Source organism: Danio rerio, chromosome 1 (genome assembly GCF_052040795.2).
Source record: "Danio rerio strain M-AB ecotype USA chromosome 1, GRCz13ab, whole genome shotgun sequence".
Classification (NCBI taxonomy): Eukaryota; Metazoa; Chordata; class Actinopteri; order Cypriniformes; family Danionidae; genus Danio; species Danio rerio.
Genome location: NC_141021.1, coordinates 8,417,364 through 8,423,572, shown reverse-complemented (window position 1 = coordinate 8,423,572; position 6,209 = coordinate 8,417,364). Strand labels below are relative to the sequence as shown.

Below are 6,209 nucleotides of genomic sequence, written 5' to 3'. Positions count from 1 at the left end.
TCAGACGTGTTCATGAGCTCTTAGTCATCAACAAGCAATTCGTGTACAAGCAGTACACGAATCAAGCAATATTATGAAATATTAATGAATTATATGTTTGCGTCTTACAATATTATACAAAACGGAATCGTTTTCAGGGGAATTCGACTCTTTACTGTTCACTTAAAGGAGCCGAATTCGACTCTTTACTGTTCACTTAAAGGAGCCGATTCATTTAACAGAACTGACTCGACTCGACCGCAAACAAGCGCCATCACCACAGACAACGCCGTCGTCTCTTCACCCAACGGATTCATCCTCGGTAAGTGTTAAAATATGACTTTTGTCCGTTAAATGATTGTTGTATGTGTATTTCTGTATAGTGCATGTCATTTAACAGGAATTTACCGAGTACTTCAGTTGTACTCGAACGTACAGGGTTTAAGCGCGCCTTTTTTTAAAACAAGAAATTAACGACGCCAGATGGTGATTGTAGTGTTTTCTGAGGTATTAGCATAACGTTAACGTTAGTTCCTGAAAAAAGAAAGGGAATTTTCTTTAATTAACTTCTTGTTAACTGCATTTTCTGTTTCAGTACAAGACTGAAGTAAAGGTGAAATGACTAAAGTTAAGGTAAGCTCTGACCTTCACTTAAGTTAACGTTACGGTTAGTCACCATCATGTAACGTTACGTTAATTTTGTTCACTGTAACGTTAACGTTAAGTTAGTTAAATAAACTAAACTCATTATGAAACAAGTCTTAACTGTTTTATAAAATTAGGCTTATAATACAATTCAGTTGTATTCTTTTAAACTAACACTAATACAGTACATATTGTATATCTCTCACTGGTGTTAATGCAGTGCTAACATTTAACTGTTACTAATGAGAACTAATTGTATATTGTCACTAACTGTAGATTTTATTTTTTGGTGTTCAGGTGTACCTGATAATAGCTGAAGTGTGAGGTGAGTGTAAATTCTGAGCACACAAATATAACCTAAATTCATTATCACAATCTAAACCTATATATATATATATATATATATATATATATATATATATATATATATATATATATATATATATATAGAGAGAGAGAGAGAGAGAGAGAGAGAGAGAGAGAGAGAGAGAGAGAGAGAGAGTATGTGTATGTGTGTGCGTGTGTTAGATTGAGTCTTATTCTACTCTTATTATATTCATATTTTTTTGCAGCCACAGCCATTGATGTTGAAACACTGATGCTACCAATCACCCCTCGCTTGATTATTAAAGGTAATGTTGATGCCTTCCTCATTTTTTATTAGATTTTTAAATGTCAGGTTTTTCACAGATTTGTTGTGAGCAGTTTCTTGTACAAACTCTTTTTCTTCTTCCAGAAGTTCCACCAGTACCTCCAGTAGTAGTAAATATTAGACAAAGATTTTTTTAAACTATAGTTTTTATTTTTATTAGCAATTTTACTGGGCATGTGTGTTTGTTTGCTTGGTTTTTAATAGGCAGAGCATGGAATGTCAACTTTGTTTCTACAAACAAATTTAATTATTCACAAACACCTCTAATTTAGTCCTTCTTTCCTCCTTTTAGTCTTATTCCTTGGACTCGGAGGGTCGAGTGGTCATGGGACCTCACCTGGATTTCACAACAGACTTTGGATCTGGTCTGAAACTGAAGTATGCTGAAGATGCCTTTTGCACTCTGGAATTTAAGGTAATGTCTACAATAAATATTGTAACTGAGGGCTTGTTTTGGGGGGGGTTAAACAAGGAATGTATAGGAGCACAAGTCATGACTCCCCTTGTCCCCTTGTTATAAAGGGCCGTGTTGCAGACACAATTTGTTTGTCTGTGCTGGAGACCAGAGGGGAAGCTGTCTTTAAAAGGATGGGGCTCTTATATCATATGTGAAGTTACCTATTCAGGTGAGTGGATTACATACAAATCATTGCAAATGCATAAATAGTGGGAAATTTTTACTGGGCAGCACAAATTAAGTGAAACTCAAAAAACGTTGAAAAATATTTGAAATATTTGCAAAAAACTTGATTGAAATGAATACAACACAAGTGCTGTATCACTTCAATCAAGTTTTTTTTGCAAAATCTTCCTAATATTTAAATCATGAAAAATTAGCTTGATGCAAGAAACATCCTGCTAGTATTCAAGAGCAAGTACTGTGATGCATGTGTTAACTTTGCAATAAGTGTGAACCCAGCATTAGATTATAGTCTGTAAACAGAAGGTGTAAATCAAATCAACTGTTTTAAAATGCTCTGCCTAGGTCATTAAAACCACTATTTGTTGTTGGACTGTTCTTTATTTTGTGTTTGTGATGGAAATGTTTTTCAGATGTTTTTGTTTAAATGATTGCAGTTTGACTGAGCTACAGTATTGTCAGCATGTTCAAACTGAGCTAACAGTAATTTTGCTCTCTAGTGCAGCAGTAGTGTCCCAGTAGTGTTGTATGAAGCTAACTGTTTGTCTGCCCTTTTGCTTATAGGTGCTTTTTGGGCACCAGTTTGGAGATGGAAGACAGACGAAGTCAAAGAAGCAGAGAAGACACATCAACCAGCAAGTGTGTAAAATTATAAGGAAAAAGATTGACCTTGAATAGACGACTGCCTAATTTAGCAAGAAGTTTTTTCTCTTTCTCTCATGTGTGTATGTATGTATGTATGTGTATATATATATATATATATATATATATATATATATATATAAAATGAGAGAGAGAGCACTCTGAAGCACTGCTTTTTATATGTATGCTACATATGATGTCAGATTTTTTTATTAATATGTTCTTATAGTATTTTTTGAGGCTTCACCTTCACCTTTTGAAAGTTTTCTGAAATGTTTACACAGATGTCATTAAGCTGTTAAATAAATCTGTAAAATGTATGTGTGTTTGTTTTTATTTTGATTTTAGAGTCTTTTCAGATCACCCAAAAATGAAGATTCTGTCGTCATTTACGCATCCTCAGGTTGTTTGGACACAAAGAGGAAAATTTGATATTTTTATTCCTGTGTTTAACAAAAAAAATCATTTTAACAGAGCTGGAACAATCTGAGGGTGAGTAAATCAAGATAAAATTTTCATTTTTGTGTGACCTAAAATTGCTTTGAAATTTTACAGCACCAAACTGTTAAATTACAGTAATCCGGGATATAACTGTAACTTTACAGTTAAATCAGGTATTTAAACTGCAACCTACTGCTAAATCACAGTAATCGTTTTGCAAATTCACAGTAAAATATAGTTAATTCTACAAGATAATACTGTGAAATTACAGTAACAGACTTTATTATCTACTGTAAAGTTACAATATATGGTTGTAATTTCACAATAATTTAATGTGACAAAACCACAGTAAATTACTGTGAACTACCTCACAATAATTTACTGTGAATTTACATACAGTAATTTACTGTGAAAGTAATGCAATTATTAGCCAGTAATTTACTGTGAATTTAAGGTCAAATTTTTTACAGTGCACCCCCCTTCTCTTAAAAAAAATTCCTGCACATGCCCTTTGGATAGTCTCTGCACGGGCCTGTATATAATTAATAGAAGGGATGTAACAATTTTGCAAAGAAAAAAAAAATAGGGTGCACTCCCACTGTGCCATCCGAACCGTGCGGTTCAGTTAGCCGGTCCTGGCTTGGTTGTGTGGTGTGCCAGAGTGCGGTTTGGTTGGCCTTTGATGCAGTACGCTTTTAGTGTGAGTGCAAAGAGCATCTGAGCTCAAAACTGAAGATGTGATGTCACTTTAAGGGACCGTTTCATATGGATTTATTAATCATTCTTACTCTTTAATGAATGCTAACTGTTGTAGTTTATTGAAGAGGCAAACCCCTCGCTGCATGTCAGCTGCCACCTTTAGCAATCCTCCTAATACATGCAGCATGATGACTTTATGCTAATTTATCAGCGTCAAAAGTGGTGGATCTGTTCGGTGAAATATTTGACTGTCTGTCACCACATCCCAAATGACTAAAAATAATTAAAAAACAATATAATTAAAGGCGACACGGTGACACTGTAGGGAGTGCTGTCGCCTCACAGCAAGAAGGCCACCTGTCTCGGTTCAAGGCAACTGTACCAAGTGTGAGTGCACCCTTAAGCAGGTCGCACACCAGAAGCGCCGCTCGGCGGCGCGCCGCGCAGCGCCACGCAGCGCCATGTATTTTAGAATTCTAAACATAGGTTCCTATCAGGATACACACACCGGCGCCGCAAGTCGGCGGCTGTCGGCGGCGCCCGGCGACGGCTCAGGACGCAGTTCATTTTTCAGCCGCGCCACAGAGCGCCATCTGATTAGTTTCATGTTAAATATCATTCGAATGTGCGCGTCTGGTGTGCGATACTTTAATCTGTCATGTACGCGCCGTGTCGCGGCGCCAAGCGGCGCTTCTGGTGTGCGACCTGCTTTAGAAAACATTAGTGATGAAAAAAAAAAATATGTGGCTAAAGTATTCTTACTGATGTTGAAACAAGCTGATATAACTGTTTATAATTTTTAGTTTAATTTTGTTTAAATTATTAATATAACTGTAGCCATTTAATTTACTATTCCTAAAGTAAATATAAAGTTAACATAAAACATTATAAGCATTACATTAAAGTGTAGGTATAATGAAAATATTTTTTGTGAGCTGTTTGGACAGAACTGTGTTTAGGTACAGTGTGTCTACAGTCATATTGGGGTGATTTAAACACAATAAGTCTCTTTTTTCAAATTTCTTGATGTAAAAAAGGAATCTAAATCCCTCCCATTTTGAGGCAGACCACAACGTGACATAGGAGTGCGGTTTCCCCGCCCACAGAATTGATTGACAGTTGCGTAATAACATGTCTCGACAATGACAGGACTTGAGCAAAGCAACTGGGATTAAAAGATCTGTTCAGCTCTCTGTGATCATCTGCACCTTAAGAATGAATTTTATAAGTTTAAAATGTTTTTAAAAAGTGCATGTTTGTAATAAAATACAGTAAAATCGCTGTAATTCGTCACCACAGCTGCATATCAGTACAATTATAAAAAAGACGCTTCAATCCTGGGTTGTGGACGTTAAATCAGGCTTATTTTGTACATTAACATAACGGATATCCATAGCTTTGTGGATTTTAATGTGTATAAAGGCACAGGGAACAAAACAACTACAGTGTGTTTAGAGCTGAAAATTCCCATATTCAAAAAGTATAATAAATAATATGATAAGTGTTTTGAACTGAAACTTTACAGACGCAATCTGGAGACACAAAAGACTTATCTTAAATCTTGAAAAAGGGGTAAAATAGGTGCTTTTTAAAGATACTTTATAATATGTAAAATAATTTCTATTTTTCAAAATATGAAATAATCAAAATATAAATGCATCTCTGTGTGTGTCTGTCTGTGCGTACTTATTTATATGGACACAAAGTAGATTTGTATATTTATGAATTGTGTTTTAAATTCACAAATTGGATTTGCATATGTATGGTTTAAGGAATGTTATAAACATTTTTATGTCAAAATTTGCCCATTGTTTTTTGTAAGGTTGGGTTTCTGGTTAGGCAAGACAATATAATAAGTGTTTTTTACAATATGAAATAAAGTATGTCATTTATAAGTGTGTTTATGTGCGTGTTACTTCAGAGCATTTCCACACGCAGTGCAGGTCATGTAAAAATACCCACTAAGCCTAACAGCATCTTAACAAATAAAACTAAACACCTATTTTACATTGTTAGTTGTGCAATTGCAAATTTCTCCAATCTCACTCCTTCATTTGATGCTCTAAACAAGTTATCACAAACCTGTTTTCTCTCAACACCCTTAAACGAAGTAGCACATTTACAAAAGATTTATTCAATCGAACAAACAAACCACCCTTGATGAATTTAACCATCCTCCCCTCTTCTTTAACAAATAACATCAGTCCACCTCATGATGTTTTTTCCCATCGTGCCATAATAACTCATTTTCCTAGCAGTTCCCCAGTCATGTTGCACATGAGGTTTGGAAATGGATTCCTTTTAAAACGAGGCAGCTGCGCTCTCTGTGAACACGGCTATATGGAGTCAGATTAGTCTCAAAAATAATACATCTACAAAAATAAAACTCATACATGCACAGCACAACTCACATGTACTAAATCCAGTTTGTAAATTCAAAACATAGTTCATAAACACACATATCCAATATGAAAATTCAAAACACGATTTGTGAATTCACAAGTAAAAATA

At 35.1% G+C, this 6,209-nt stretch overlaps 1 long non-coding RNA gene across 7 annotated transcripts; it reads left to right on the top strand.

Annotated features, from left to right (window-relative positions):
- The first annotated feature begins 225 nt into the window (after window positions 1–225).
- LOC147846671 (uncharacterized) lies at window positions 226–4,063 on the top strand. 7 transcript variants are annotated; one of them, XR_015476161.1, is made up of 8 exons: window positions 226–301; window positions 575–612; window positions 922–949; window positions 1,197–1,256; window positions 1,569–1,691; window positions 1,799–1,902; window positions 2,481–2,555; window positions 2,907–4,063. It is a non-coding gene; the product is annotated as an uncharacterized LOC147846671 (long non-coding RNA). The 7 variants fall into 7 exon arrangements; XR_015476164.1 differs by lacking the exon at window positions 2,907–4,063 and having other exon boundaries at window positions 1,203–1,256; window positions 2,481–2,878; XR_015476166.1 differs by lacking the exons at window positions 575–612; window positions 2,907–4,063 and having other exon boundaries at window positions 2,481–2,878.
- The last annotated feature ends 2,146 nt before the right edge of the window (window positions 4,064–6,209 follow it).